Genomic DNA, 16,257 nt, shown 5'->3' with positions numbered 1-16,257 from the left:
CAGTGGTTGAGAGTCCGCCTGCCAATGCAGGGGACACGGGTTCGTGCCCCTGTCCGGGAAGATCCCACATGCTGCGGAGCAGCTGGGCCCGTGAGCCATGGCCGCTGAGCCTGCGCATCCAGAGCCTGTGCTCCGCAACGGGAGAGGCCACAACAGTGAGAGGCCCACGTACAGCAAAAAAAAAAAAAAAAGAGTTACTAATGAGGACATGGCAATGAAACAGTGGCTCCCTTTGCTACTGAGAAATTTCCTACAAGTTTCCCTAGCCTATGTTCATTTTACAATCAGAGAGCTTTGCAATAGGGGGGGACTGACAACTTCACCAAACCATACATTTGCTAAGCAGAAAATAAAAATCCTACTTACAGAAAGAGAATTCTCTCACATTACGGCTCCAGAAAAAGAAACAATAAGACAGTCAATTGGATTATTTCAACTGAAAGTTAAAGGTTTTCTCTGAATTATATGGGGGGAAGTGCCTTGTTTCTCTGCTTGTTTTAGCCAGTGGGAGCTTGACCACTCATGTTCTAGTGTATAAATCATCACAATTTAGCTCCCCTTCAACCCCACCATTCACAGTTGGCCTCTAGTCAAGTATACTGAAGGTTTCAATGTTTGCATATGCCTGTGTGTGTCCATCCTGAGACTGTACAACAAGACACACAGGAGAGGGAGGCCTAATGTGGAATTAATTTGCTTCCAGTCACACAGCAGGGATCCACCTTTGCCTTGATCTCCTGAACCCATTCAACGATCACAATAAAATTACTCATCAGCCTCTGGAGTGCTGGAATGCCCACTCAGAGTTTCACATACAAGAAGCCTCTGAGGAGTGGAGTTTCATTATAAACAGGGACTGGCCAATTTGTCAGGCATATTGTTCCATGGAATCCAGCGTGTGAGGTCTTAACACAATGAGAAGAGACTCTTTAATTACACGTTACACATGTGTTGTTTGAACGTGATTGAAGAGATGCCAAGTTCAATACTTTAATGGTTAGGATAGAATGAGGGGGTAGACACAGTAACAGGTGTGCCAGGTTCCCTAAGCTAGTGTCTTTCCTATGTCTAAATAAATGACACAGTTTCCCATTCCTGCAAAAGCCTTGTCTGAGGACATGTCAGGAGTTAGGAGACCCAAGTCCACATTCCAGGTAGTGCCAGGTAGGGCTTGTCCTTAACTATTCTGGGTCATGTTTTCTTCATCAGTGGAATAAAGGATTGGACTGGGTAGTTTCAAAGGTCCCTTCCTTTTTTAAACTCTGTGATCCTCTAAACGAGGGGAAAAGGGAAACAGAGGTTCGCAAGCAGATACTCAAAGGTGAATACTTGTCCTACTAACTCCATAAATTGACTGGAGCTCTAAACTACTGCAGCAAAGAATGACAATGGTTTGTAACCAAGCCTTGAACATAATCAGAATGGAAACCATATCTCCCTTTCTCTTCCCCCGAGTCTGACACCAGCACCATTGCTGACCATGATTCACTGGGCAGTTGCTGTGCACTATCCCAGACACAAAAAAAACATCAGAAAAAATTACTGAAGGTTTTCTATGTGACAGGCATTACACTGTGAATCACATAATTTCTCACAACAACCCGAGACGCTGGTATTATCATCCCTGTTTATAAGTGAGGAAACAGACATTGTGGAGCCACGGGCAAGTCGCAACCACTTTGAGTCCTCTTCCACGAGCGTAAAATAAGTGGATGTGTCCAGTTGACTTTAAAGGTCCCTCCTACTCTATGACTCAAAACAAGCTTGGATTTGATTACCTAGACCTTGAAAGGCTCACGATTATCGTGCAAACCCAGTTGGCCAGAAAATAGGATGGCCTGTCACCCACTTAAAGCACCACGCACATGCTCACAGAAACACAAAACCACATTTACTAAACGCAGCACCTCCTTGGGATGTTCTCACAATCTATACTGTAAACAAGGTGATTGTTAAAACACACCATTTTCCTATGAAGACACCATGGGCTGCCTTACAGCAAACTGCCAAGGGAAAAAGAAAGTATCATAGATTGAAATCACCATAGGCCCCAAGATTGAGGCCTCCCCCTTCCAGAAGTCAGGGATTGGTCCCAGGATAAAGACACAGCTATTCCCTCTCCATTACTGTAGATTGGGCTAGAGCTGCTGGTTCCCAGCTACACAGAATGAAAGCTCCCTGAGGGCTGGGCTAGGGTGAAATTTGTAAATTCATTATGACTGGAAAGGAATTACCCCATGGTACTTAAGGATGATCACCAACACCATCATCCCATCACCCACCATGCATTTATAAAAGCATCTGCTCTGTACATGGCTCAGCAGCTAGGCTGGTCATTTGCTTAAGACTGTTTTTCCTAACAGTCAGGACCATGAAGGTGAAGAAGGCCTTAATGACCTCAGACAGGATCCAAGGGACAATACAGAGTGTCTGTAGAAAGAGAGCATAAGATATTCTTGGGTAGGTAAAGGAGAGGGGTCCTAAGAGAAAGTGATGGACCTGCTGGGATCACGACTTAGAATAGAGTGCCAAATTATATTAACTTGTTAGAGCTGCCATTAAAAAAAAGAGAGAGAGAGAGAACCCACAGCTAAACAACAGAAATTTATTTTCTCACAGTTCTAGAGGCTGGAGGTTCAAGAGCAAGGCCTCTTGGGGCCCTATGTAATTGCAGCAGTATAATATTTTGATATATTAACCAACTCTTTTCACCTTGAGATTCTCAGTTACCCTGGGAGTCAACCCCACTCATGCAACCAGACATGTGGCACCCACTGCCTCAAGGAGGGCTCATCCCATGGACCTGCAGAACCAAAAGGTCAGATGCTTAGCTTTTGTTTTCAAAGGGCAAGGTCCAGGTTGAATTAGTCTGCCTGATTAACATCAGGCTATCCTACAGCAAAAATTGAACCAGAAACATCAGCGGCTTGACACGAGAAAACTTATCTGGGTTGAGCCTTCCTCCTCCATCTTTTAGCAACATCATTTGGAACACATGGCCTTGAAGGTCAGTGCAACAAAGGAAGAAAGAGAATAAAGAGCTCACATTCAATGTAAAATTCCTCAGCCTGTATATTATTCTGCTCAGGCTGCCATAACAAAATACCACAGACTGGGTGGCTCAAACAACAGAAATTGATTTCTCACAGTTCTAGAGGCTAGAAGTCCAAAATCAAGGTGTCAGCATGTCTGGTTTCTCATGAGGCCTCTCTCCTAGGCTTGGACCTTCTTATGCCCTCAAATGGTCTTGTCTCTGCACACCCCTGGTGTCTTTTCCTCTTCTTATAAGGACACTAGTCGTAATGGATTAGGGCCCCACGCTTATGATCTCATTTGACGTTAATTACCTTTTTAAAGGCCCTCTCTCCAAATAGTAAGATCCTAAGGTACGAGGATTAGGGCTTCAACATATGAATTTTTGAGGGGACACAATTCAGTTCATAACACCAGCATTTGCCCTCTTCAAAGTTACAGGCGTAGACAGACCCAGCGTGGTCTAAATTTACTGTTCTTTACAAAGTTCTCTCCCCATCTCTCTGCCCCAACTTAGCAATTTTACAAAGTAAACCACAGGCTTCACTGGCTGGATCTACTTTTCTTCTTCCTATTACCATCCACATTTATTGGATTACATAGACTTTTAAGGCTGGGAATTAAGAAGCAACTAGTTGGCTTTAGGTCTAGTCTAGGCAGCTTGTAGCAACTTTCACCTTCTGCTCCTTTTTACCAAATCTTCAAGGGTCATAGAGGAGTTATGTAATGGGTGACGGAGCAGGGAAACGTGAAAAGAGAAAAGAGAAATGTGCATCTGTGTCCAGAAATGCCTCATCATGGGTCTGTCTCCATTCCCTATAAGACAATTTCCTGCGTTACATCACATCAGATTAACAGGCCTAGACACAGGCAAGATGGAGGAGAAACTGTTCTGCAAAGGAGTTCTAGTTTCCTATCAACACTCAATTTCATTTTCTCTGGCAAAACACCAGCCACACAGACCCACACGCACAGACCCATAGGCCCTGATTGACATTTCAAGCCCTCCAGCTCCAGATGTGTTTCTACATTGTTCAGCCAGTAGGAAAAAGCAGCTCGAATTTTAAGCAGAGTCATTTCGCAAACCACCAGCTGTCTCCTGGATAAATTCTGGGTTTTTTAGATGTAGTTACAAGCAACCCTCTCCAATGCACTTATTCATTCAAACAATATTTATTGACTACGTTCCATGTACCAGGATTGGGGACATAATGGTGATTGCCACAAGCTTGGGGTCTAGTGAGGGAGACAAGTTCTAATAAATGGTACCTATCTCACCCCTCTGTGCCAGGTGCAATACTGGATACCTTAAATACTTGGGAAGGTACGATTATCTCCACTGTACAATGAAGAAGCCAAGGTGAAAAGAAGTCCAAAAGACAAGCTCGTGCTGCTAGTCAGTGGAAGTGTCAAGACCAGAAGCCATGTGACCTGACTTCCTGAACTTGGGTGGAAGATAAAAATTTCTATCTTTATTTTCACTAATCTCTAACTGAACTTTAGCACTTTCTTCATATATTTATGCAAGAAACCCCAGCAGTACCAGTAGTACCTATTACTGTGTCACCAATAGAAATCACAGATATTTTCTTACATTACAAGCATTGCCCAAATCCTGAAATATTATTTGTGTTCATTACTATTTCAAAATTATGATAGCTATTAGAGCCACTGCTAGATCATGTTACTTAATGCATTCGTTTTTCTAAAGGCACATATACTACTGCATAAATTCTTTTCATATGTTGACAAGTGTTTTGAAATAGGTTTCCTTTATAATTCTATGCCTTTTATGTTACACCTTCAAAAGTACTGCACCAAAAAGTGGTCCTTAGTCTTCCCAGAAATGCCAAAGTGGCAATTGGCAGAAAAATGGGTCAGAACCCTTACATTACAGCAATGGGCAGCCCAGGCAAATCCAGAGGCTCTGCTCACTGTGTCTTTGAGTAAGAAGCTAGGTTGGGATTCTTTTATAACTAAAAGAGAGAAGCGAAGAGGAAAGGAAAGGACCCCAATTCCACGAGAGGACCCTTTCTACCCTTTCCACCAGTTCCTGCTCAGCACGTGCCCTAAATGCTCTCCTCTGCTGGTTCCAGCCGCAGCTGAAGCTGATTCCTTGAGCGCCCCTCCGTGCCTCGAGCTGTGTGGATAAATGTGCCCCACTGTGGGCAAGCAGACTTCCTACCCCCGGGGGCTGAGCACCCCTTGCGCCCTGGGAACCATGCTGAGTGTCAACAAGCGGAAGGTGCCAGAAATTCCCACACACTAAGATACCAAGAAATTCCCATACACAAGACGACGGATACTTCGGGTTTTTAACCGCCCTTCGCAGGTCAGCTTCTCCGCGACCCCGAGGCCCGACACTGCCGGAAGGAGTCCCAAGACCCGGGTTCCAGTAAGGGCAGCACTAGCTGTAGATGCCGGGGGTGGGGAAGAAAAGTGTGAAGAGGACTGTAACCCGACACACAGGGGCCGCGCAGTCCCAGCTGCTGGGACAGAGTTGGGTTAACAGTCGGCCTTATGGGTGATCTCTGTCCCCGCCCGGTCCCCCTCTCCTGGCCAAGTGCCCGATATAGGCCGCAGGATGCCTCTTACCCAGGGGTGCGCAGAGCCTCCGGCCACAGCGTTGGTGCAGCAAAAGCAGCCGCTCCCTGCGAGGGCTCTCGCCTCTGCTGGGGCCCGCCCGGCCGTGGGCGGAAGCTGGAGGCGGGGAGAGCGAGCCCACCCCCACCCCCACCCCAGGAAAGTTCCGGAAAGGTCCCGCCGCTGCCCCGCCCGGCGCCACGGGCCGGGGAGCCAAGGCCAAGTGCGAGCTGCACCCGGGCTTCAAGCGCTCACAGGGTACAGCCAGGGACGCGAGTCCAGAGGGCCCGGGGCGCTGCCGGCAGGGCAGACGCCCCTACCCGCAGCGCACCCTGGAGCGCGGCCGGGTGCCCTTGGCGCGACATAGGAGGGCACGGAGGCCACCTGTCGCTCCCCCCATTCCCGGGTGCCTACACCGTTGCGTAACTGGCAGGAACAAAGGTGAAGGCGGGGCTGTGGATAGAGGCCCTGGCGGTTTGCTTTGGGTCGTCCAGTGAGCCCTGCTGGGCTTCTCATCTGGTTCCCAAGACTGTCCAGAGAGACAACTGTTGCCGGGTTCATTTCACAGATATGGTAACCAAGGCTCAGAGAAGCCCCAAAACTTGCCTTGGTAAGCGCCGGAGCAGCGCTCTTCCCTCAGGGTGGAGGTCAGGGTCAGCTGGCTTTCAGACACTGGTCTCCACACCACGTTGCGTCCTACTTTGATGACTGGACGTTTTCAGTTGGCTGCTCTAAGTAGGTGCGAAGTGTAGGTGAGTGGTCCTCGACCACACCAGATCTAGAGCACCTTTTTATAACATATATAGGGTGTCCAGAAGTCTTACTGCAATTTTAAGCTTTTATAACTTCAGATGTGTTACAAACTTTAAAGTCCCTTGAAAGTATAATTACGTTTCTTTTACATTTATTTCATTCTGTGAATTTCGAATAATTCTTTTTGAATTTTTTGTTTCAGTCAACTTTTTTTTCTTTTTTTCTTTTTAAAGAGGAACCCTAGCAAACTTAAAATTGAGGCAATCACAGAGGTAAGAGCTCGGAAAAGCAACCTAATAAAGTTGTCCCCCTGCGTTGGGCGCACGGAGTCTTAACTGCTGGACTGCCAGGGAAGTCCCTATGTACTGTCTACATTTGTCACTTGTTATCTTTTTGGCTTGAAGTCTATTTTGTCTGATATGAGTATGGCTACATCCACTTTTGTCTGCCATTTGCTTGGAGTATCATCTACCATCCCTTCATTTTTAGCTTATGCGTGTCCCTGGAGCTGAGGTTTGTCTCCTAGAGGCAGCATATAGTTGGGTCTTGTTTTTTAATCCATCCAGGCACTCTGTGTCTTTTGATTTGTGAATTCAATCCATTTACATTTAGGGTGATTATTAATAGACGAGGACTTAGTACTGCCATTTACCTTTTGTTTTCTGGTTGCTCTATATCTCCATTGTTTCTTTTTCCTTGTGTTTCTGTCTGCTATTCTAGTTTGGGGGTTTTCTATGATGTTTTTCTCAGTTTCCTCTTTTTTTATGTTTCGTGTCTCTGCTCTAGATTTTTGTTTTGTGGTTACCATGAGATTTGTATACAATGTCTCATAGGTAAAATAATCATTTTTCTGCTGATAGCATCTTATCTTCATTTACCTAAATGGGTTTCTTCCTTTTCCCCCTTTTTGTTTTTGTTGTCTCAAATTATCTCTTTACGTTGTGAGCTTGTTACAAAGTTGAAGTAGTTATAGTTACTTTTTTCTGCTCCCCCCTTTAACCTTTATGCTATAATAAAGCGTTTAAAACCTATTCTGATTGAGAGTTGCAATTTTCTGGTTCTATTTATCACCTTGCTCAAAGTTTTATGTACTTTTGCCTTTTTGTTTCTGGTAAAGAGCTCCTTTCAACACTTCTTATAAGGAAGGTTTAGTGATGATGAACTCTCTCAGCTTTTGTTTGTCTGGGAAAGTGTTTATTTCTTCTTTGTATATGAACTATAATTTTGCTGGATAGAGTATTCTTGGGCAACAGCTTTTATCTCTTAATATTTTAAGAATGTCATTCCACTTCCTCCTGGCCTGTAGGGTTTATGCTAAGAAATCTGCTGAAAGCCTAATGGGGGTTCCTTTGTGGGTTACCATCCTTTTTTCCCCAGTTGCCTTTAAAAGTCATTTTTTTGTCATTGACTTCTTACAATCTTAATATAATGTGTCTTGAAGAAGGTCTTTTTTCATTTAGGTAATTAGATGTTCTCTTAGCTTCATGGACTTCTACAACCAGTTCCTTCCCCAGGTTTGGGAAATTCTCAGATATTATTTAAATAAATTCTCTGCTCCCTTCTCACTTTCTTCCTTCTGGGATACCCATTACCCTAATGTCACCCTTCCTAAAAGAGATAACTCTCATAGAATTTCCTCATTTTTTAAATATCTCATTTCTCTTTCCTCTTCTAGTTGTATCATTTCTAGATTTCCATCTTCAAGCTCATTAATTCTCTCTTCCATATGGTCTGCTCTATTTTCAATGCTTTCTAATGCATTCTTCATCTCATTTATTGACTTATTCAGCTCCAGAATTTGTTTGGCTCTTTTTTAGAGTTTCAACATCTTTGGTAAAGTATTCCTTCTGTTCACTAATTTTATTCCTGGGCTCACTGAACTGCCTTTCTGAGTTTTCTTATAGCTCATTGAGTTTCTTCATGAGAGCTATTTTGAATTCTCTTACCAGTGAGATCACAATATTCTGTGACTTTAAGCTGGGTTCCTGGAGAACTGTCATTTTCTTTTTGTGGTATGGTGTTACTGTGGTTCTTCATGGTGTTTGATGAATTGTTCCTCTGCCGGTGCATTTGAAGGAGCCAACAACTTTCTGCGTGATTCTAACAATTCAACAGCTTAGAAATGAGAGGCTTTTCTTTTGTTTTTCCAGTAGGTGGCACTATAGGACAAGTTTTGAGTTTCTCTTACCTGCGCTGCCTCCGATCAATTATGTTTGAGAATCAGTACTTCCCACCTTCTACCACCTCTGTCACAGGGGTGGCCCCTTGCCCTCCTTATCATTTCTGTTCCTCTGGGGTCAGTGTTGCTGATGTGGCTGCTTTGTGCACCAGGATGGTGGGCTCTTCTCTTGCGTCCAAGATCCCCTGAGTCACAGGCTCCATTACCACTGGGAGGGAGGGTGGAGGCCGGCTGGGGTCATGCAGGTGCCTCTGCCGTGTCCAGTGTTGTCGGGTTTGCAGGGTCCACCACTGCAGGTGGTAGACCACGGGGCTAGAGTCACAGGCACCTCAGCAGCTGGTGGGCCAGTATCCTAGGTGCCACTGCCACTGCTGCCCAGCTACTTGTGGCTGCAGGCACTGCTGTGGCCAGGAAGCCAGAGTCATGTGTACTGCCTCCCCTGCTACTCGTGGGTTCTCTGGGGCTGCAGGCTCAGCTGCCATGGTGGGGAAGGCCGGGATTACAGGCACCACCTCCACTGTTCCCTTGGTTCTGCCTCTTCTCTGTGTTCCAATCAACCCACCTGTTTTTCTTTTTTTTTTTTTATACTTAAATGTTGGGGCAAGAGGGGGCACCAGAAATCATGCAGGACTCAGGACAATTAATTGTGTATGGCACTATCCACAGAGTACAGGATGTTGGTATTCCCGGCTCCCACCCTCTAAGTGCCAACAGATCGTGTCCTAATCACCTTGACAAATAAAAATGCCCCTGTGTATTTCCAAAATGCCCCACCTCACCTCCCAGTTCCACCACCTGAATGAAATTAGAACATTTTCTAACACCATACACAAAAATAAAATGTATTAAAGACCTAAATGTAAGGCCAGACACTATAAAACTCTCAGAGGAAAACATAGGCTGAACACTCTCTGACATAAATCGCAGCAAGATCTTTTTGGATCCACCTCCTAGAGTAATGAAAAAAAACAAACAAATTGGACCTAATTAAACTTAAAAGCTTTTGCACAGCAAAGGAAACCATAAACAAAACAAAAATACAACCCACAAAATGGGAGAAAATATTTGCAAACGAAGTGACCAAGGGATTAATCTCCAAAATACACAAACAGCTCATGGAGCTCGATATCAAAGAAACAAACAACCCAATAAAAAAAATGGGCAGAAGAACTAAATAGACATTTCTCCAAAGAAATGTCTCCATACAGACGGCCAAAAAGCACATGAAAAGATGTTCAACATCACTACTTATTAGAGAAATGCAAATCAACACTACACTGAGGTATCACCTCACACTGGTCAGAATGGCCATCATCAAAAAAGTCTACAAACAATAAATGCTGGAGAGGGTGTGGAGAAAACAGAGCCCTCCTACACTGTTGGTGGGAATGTAAATTGGTACAACCACTATGCATAAGAGTATGGAGGTTCCTTAAAAAACTAAAAACAGAACTACCAAATGATCCAGCAATCCCACTCGTGGACATATATCCAGAGAAAATCCTAATTCAAAAAGATACGTGCACCCCAATGTTCAATGCAGCACTATTTACAATAGCCAAGGCATGGAAGTAACCTAAATGTCCACTGACAGAGGAATGGATAAAGAAGATGTGGTACATACATACAATGGAATATTACTCAGCCATAAGAAAGAATGGCTTATGTTCTTTGCAGCAACGTGGATGGACCTAGAGATTATTATACTAAGTGAAGTAAGTCAGAGAAAGACAAATATCATATGATATCACTTATATGTAGAATCTAAAAAAAATTATACAGATGAACTTATTTATAAAACAGAAACAGACTCACAGACTTTGAAAACAAACTTATGGTCACCAAAGGGGAAATGTGGTGGGGAGGGATAAATTAGGAGTTTGGGATTGGTATATACACTACTATATATAAGATACATAGTCAACAAGGACCTACTGTACAGCACAGGGAACTCTACTCAGTATTCTGTAATGAGCTATATGGGAAGGGAATCTGAGAAAAAAATGGATATACGTATACGTAAGACTGAATCACTTAGCTGTACACCTGAAACTAACACAACATTGTAAATCAACAGTACTCCAATATAAAAATTTTTAAAAAAAGCATCAGCAGTCCTGGTTTTAACAACAACAACAAAAAAAGCAGCAGCAGCAGCCCTGGTTTAGATGGGAAGGGGGCAGGCAGGAAGGAATCACAAGAGATGTGCTGCTTGCTGGGTGGTTTGAGGTTGGTGGTGTGAAATCAGATTCAGAGTTAAGAAAGGTGTCCTGAGCAGATCCCACATGCTGGGGGCTTCTACCTGTATTCATCCTACTATCTCACCTAAGCCCTCTCTTAAGCCTTTGAAGAAGAGCTGGGACTGTCACATGAGACAGCCAGGAAGAGGGGGAGCTGAGAGTTCACTCATTCGCTCGCTCACTCACACAGTCATTCTTCCATATGATGCATGATCCCTGGGTCCCTGCCTGCTATGCTTCAAGCAAGCCCTGTGCCCACTGCCTGGCCATACACTGTTGAAAAACTCAGACTCGGTTCCTACCCATGTGGGGCCTGCCAGGTAGCGCAAGTGCACCTGGGGAGAAGGGAAACTAAGAGACGCACTGTTAAAGAGCGGGAAGAGGAAGTGATAGGCGGGGCGGGCACGAATGGGAACAGACCCCAATTCAAGAAGATCCAGGAGACAGAGTAGTAAACTGGCAGGGCTCTGGGAAGACACGCAGGCTAGTGAGCAGGAAGGGCTGGCAACAGGAATGGGTGGGCACGGGGAACGGAACAGAGGAAAGTGCTCTCTGGAGAACAGGAAAAGGAAGGCGCAGGAGGAAGCATTGTGAAGAGGCTGTTCCTGCAGGCATGCAGTTTTAAATAGTACCCCCTGCTTTAGCCGGATCAGCACGTCCCACCCTCGTCCCTTCCCCGTAGCAAATTCTCCCCTCCCTGAGTAGCTAGAGAAGCAGCCTCAGCCCCTGGCCCCAGCAAACCCTCCCTAGCTGAGAGAGCAGCGCAGCTGACAAAAAGCTTCTGAGGAGCTGCAGCGAGATGTGTGTGAGCTAGGGTAAGGTCCTAGTGCAGGGACCCGCCAGCACACAGTGTTCATCCTGCCCGACCACCAGGCACTCTCAGAAGCGGAAGCGGGTGGGCAGACAGAGCATAATGATTGTGTGTATTATGCCAGGTGTGTTTTAAAGGCAGCCCCAGCACCTCCTGAATGTACTGTTTTCATCACAGTCATTCTGCATGTCAAATAAAAACTAGAATTGCTATCAGGCTACAGGGTGGCTGGAGTTTTCTCATCTGTTACATAGAAGATGAAGCTGTTTTTCAGACCAGAAGCACTAATGCATATGGAGGTGCTTCACAAACTACAAAGAGCTCTAACTCAATCAGCACTCTTGGTTGAAGGCAAGCAGCTCTGGATAACTTATACAGAAAAGGCTTTCAGGGGTTCACACTACCCTCAAAATGACAAAGCAATGATGGCAGGAAAAGTGCACAGGAATCAGCAGCTCTACAAGATCAAAAAGCAGAAAATGCAACACCATCTTTCAGCAGGAACAGCCTGGCAGCCCTCAGAATACTCCCCCTGCCTTGGCAAATGACTCCAGAGTAAGTGACACAAATACAAAGGGAGTAAGAATTCAAGTCCTCATGGAAGTGTCCACTGACCAAACTGATGTCAAAGGCCAGCGCCACAGCTGTCAGAGGAAGGAGAGAGTGTACATGGCCCCTCTGACTTCCATCAGGATTCTTACGATGAATATTTCCCCCAAATTGGGAAAGGGACTGAATACTAGGCGGCCAAGAGAAAAAAAGACAAAAGGAAGATGGCAACCATAGGCTCCGTACATATTAGATCTTATTATATATTGTTTTCTACTTATATACGCAAGGTGGTATGATAGTGAAAACCCTCAGCCCTAGAACAACAAAGACTTCTGCTAAATACACGTGCAGTAGAGGGACTTCCCTGGTGGTCCAGTGGTTAAGAATCTGCCTTCCAATGCAGGGGATGCAGGTTCGATCCCTGGTCGGGGAACTAAGATCACACATGCTGCAGGGGAACTAAGCCCATGCGCCGCAACTACTGAGCACTCGAGCCACAACTAGAGAGCCTGTGTGCCACAACTACGGAGCCCACACGCTCTGGAGCCCACGCACCACAACTAGAGAGAAGCCCGTGCGCCTAAAGGAAGAGCCTGCGTGCCGCAACTAAGACCCGATGCAGTCAAAAATTTAAGGAAAAAAAAAAGTACATTAGAGCGCTGGAGAATGACGGTGTGGCTCAGGAAGACTCAGACTCTCCATCCAAAGGGGTCTCTGAGGACATAAGAGTGGAATCAAGTCTTTCTCAGAAACTTAGCTTCATAAACTCAGTTTTGGGAAATTCCTTTTGCCTAAATTTCCTCATCTACATGATAGGAATAAATATGTCCTCCTACGTCAAGGATATGCTGGAGGAAAAAACACTATGACTTTTGGGCCACAAATACCTCAGAGTATGTGGGACTATGAAGACCAAAGGTTACCTTTGTGTTCATACACCACCACTCTCAGAAAGAATGAACTGACGTGCCTCGGTTAACTGTATCGGTAAAATGGGTATTTTTATGAGTACCTGCCTCATAGTATCCTTATGAAAATTAAATGAGTTAATATATATATAAAGTGATTGGTACCATACCTGGCATAGAATAAGTATTCAGTAAATTGTAGTTACTAAAGTAACTATAGTATTATAGGAATTATTGTTATCCAGTGTTCAGGCAGGCGTTATACAAGGTACTGAATAGTAAGTTCTACAGGTCTGCCCCAAGGCAAGTGAAACAGTATAGTATTGAGTCTAATATAAGAATATTAGACCTCATTTCTCAAAGATGGGAGTAATCGGAAATGTACAAAAGCTAACTATTTACAGTACAGATATACTGCACTGCAAAGTGCCCCTCAGACATAAAATTGAACCTAAGAGTAGAACTGATATTCCCAAGAGATGAAGCAAAAAGTGGGGGAGGTCTCAATGTATCCTCCAGGGCAAATAAATGCTTGTGGGTGTTCCTTTTGCCTCAAGATCAAGAGCTGGTGTGTAGGAAGGGCTCCATTGTAGCTGAGGGCTGGCTCCCTGTCAGCATCGGTTCCTTCAAGATGCTTCTTCCCAAACCTGCCTTCGTGCCAGCAGTGAGTCCCATCATTACCAGTTTCTGTTCCTTTGGTACTTCGTGTCATGGTTACTTATTACCCCTTTTAATAAAGTAATGCATAATGTGACAAACTGCGTCTCTCCGTGAAAAACATAAAGCCACTGAGGGAAGGAACGGTGTCTTCTGCATCTTCTTGTCTCCAGGACTTAGCAATGTCTTTTTCCCAATAAAAGTGTGTTGGGTTCCATGGAATGGTTCCCAGGTAGAAGTGTCAAAAGAAGCTAAAACAGGCTGCCCCAAAGGGCTGTTAAAGGCCCAGTAAACTTGTGACTCGCATTTGATAAGCACCGGGAGAATAGTAGTCAGTGAAAAACTCAGGAGTTGCGGAGAGTATGAGGACCTAAGGCTTTCCTGACCCCTGGAGCAGGTAGCAAATCTTCTACTAGTTCATCTATCTCTTTTCTATGCACGTTTGAACAACACAGGAGAAGTCCACCTATAAGGGAGCACTGGGAGGCTCTGAAGTTGCGCAGCTGAGGTTCTGGGCAGCAAGCATTTCCCTGGAGGGGCTGGGAACCATGTCTCCTGTCCCCGCAGTCACCCCTTGTGTCCTATAGATCTACTTCTCCACGCAGGTGCAGGGAGCAGCTCCTCATGGGCCTGTGGGCCTTCCCTCCTGAGGGGCAACTCAGAAGAGGGAGAAACTGGGTAAGTTACTGTCCCCTGAGATCACTAGAGTTGATCCCAAGGCCACATTTTTACTCACCGTCTCCCCTTTCCCCCCTCCCCTATCCATTCTACATCCCCTTTACCCTCAGCTCTCACGTAGGCAGGTCCTGGTGGCTCACCTGGTGGTGTGACCCAAACCTTTATTCCTGAGGGGTCTGAACACTTGCTAATCAAACCCTCCTCAGGCTGGGTTGCTGCATGTGTCTACTCACAGTTATAACGGAGCAAAGGAGTCCAGCAGATGCCCACCTGAAGCACCTGAGTCTCACACATATTCCTCCTTGCTCCCCTTGTGTAAAAGCAGCCTTCCTCCTCCCGATGACCAGGGTCAGTTACCCCTGCTGCCACGGCAACTCCTCTCTTGCCTGCTGGTCCCTGGGCACAAAAAGTTCAAAGTGCCCTTTGAACTTTTTACCCCATAGCAGCAGCTTTACCATATAGTTCAATGGGACCTTTATTGTGCCCCTGTCAATAGTGTGTTCTCTTTGGGGGCCAGAAACTCCAACCATGCAGAGCCCAGAGTTGCAGGGAAAGGAAGCACAAAATTCCGCAGCGGGTCATTAGGAATGACAGTAAACAAGGCCATCCCTGCTCCCACCGCTTGGTTTCCAGACCCTTATATCCTTCCTACTGAGGACACAGCACCCTACAGAGGTCTCCGATTTAATAAAGACACCTTGTTCTGAATGACGGCACTCCATCCTTTCAGAGTGCTTTCTCAGAGCTGACGCTTCAATTGTTGAGTAGAGAAGGCCCTCCCAATCCATTGGGCCAGTTACCTCTGAGTGGAGCAGTACACAACACAACCAGAGGACCCCTGGTCACGACCCTCTCCCACACCCCCTCCATTTGAAAGTGTATCCCCTGGTTGGATGCTCTGCTATATGAGATTCCATACCTGTGGATCAGACATTCCTTAAGCCTCCAGACAGAAAAGCAAGAAGAGGCTAGAATGCTACAGTCAGTAAGATGCTTGTGCTTCAGAGGATGGGAAATAAACCCTATGGAGAGTCAGAAACAGACCATTTCAATGACGTTTTCAGAAGTCTACTGGTCAAGGGTATTCTGGGATAGCCCTTTCTAAAGCAGAAGACAAATTGCTGCATCTTACAACCATGTCACAAAGAAGGAAGCACACTGTCTTACAGACCTCTTTGTGTTCCCCAGGGATATTTCTCTGGCCCACATACTGAGCGACACAGTGTTGAGTGGGGCCGGAGCAGGTAAGGGTGTTGCAACAGGTCGAAGCGCAGTGCAGGTAGCCCTGCCAGCTGACCCCCACGGTGTTGGAGGGGTCAGTGGTGGGAAAAGATACAGTGTGACCACTACATGGATCTGTGGATCCAGTGGGCCCACTGTAAGCTGGACTTTACCCAGGACCTCACTTTTCACCTGGTCCTCATAGGCCCCCAATCCAACAGGAGAGCCAGGACGCTCCTTTGGGTCTCTAGGTATCAGTGTCAGCTCAGAACCTTTGTCCAATAACCCAAGTAAATGGCCATAGGTAGATTCTTTTGAGGAAAGACTGGAGGAATCGCCACAGTATATACTTGCCACAGTGTTGCAGGGTCCGTCCTCCAGCCACTTCTTCAGTCAATGGGTTCCAGATCTGAAAACTGACTCAAGTCTGAGAACTGAGCAAGAGATCATGACTTTTTCTTAAAGTGACTGCTCTCAGCCTCTTGCTCCAATTTTGTTGTGTGTTTTTGTTTTTGTTTTTGTTTTTGGGGGGCACACCACACAGCTTGTGGAATCTCAGTTCCCCAACCAGGGATTGAACCTAGGCCACAGCAGTGAAAGCACCAAATCCTAATTGGTAGAACACCAGGGAACTCCCGTGTT

General features: G+C 45.6%; 1 protein-coding gene across 3 annotated transcripts in view; it reads right to left on the bottom strand.

Annotated features, from left to right (window-relative positions):
* Nucleotides 1-5,735, bottom strand: part of SQOR (sulfide quinone oxidoreductase) — a 45,766-nt gene extending 40,031 nt beyond the window's left edge. For all 3 annotated transcript variants that reach the window (XM_079909914.1, XM_079909912.1, XM_079909915.1), the window contains exon 1: nt 5,629-5,735. The gene's annotated coding sequence lies outside the window, so the exon portion shown is untranslated. The remainder of the gene's footprint in view (nt 1-5,628) is intronic.
* Between the last annotated feature and the right edge of the window lie 10,522 nt (nt 5,736-16,257).

This window comes from Stenella coeruleoalba (genome assembly GCF_951394435.1).
Source record: "Stenella coeruleoalba genome assembly, chromosome: 2".
NCBI classification, from domain to species: domain Eukaryota; kingdom Metazoa; phylum Chordata; class Mammalia; order Artiodactyla; family Delphinidae; genus Stenella; species Stenella coeruleoalba.
This window is presented reverse-complemented; position numbering and strand designations above follow the sequence as displayed.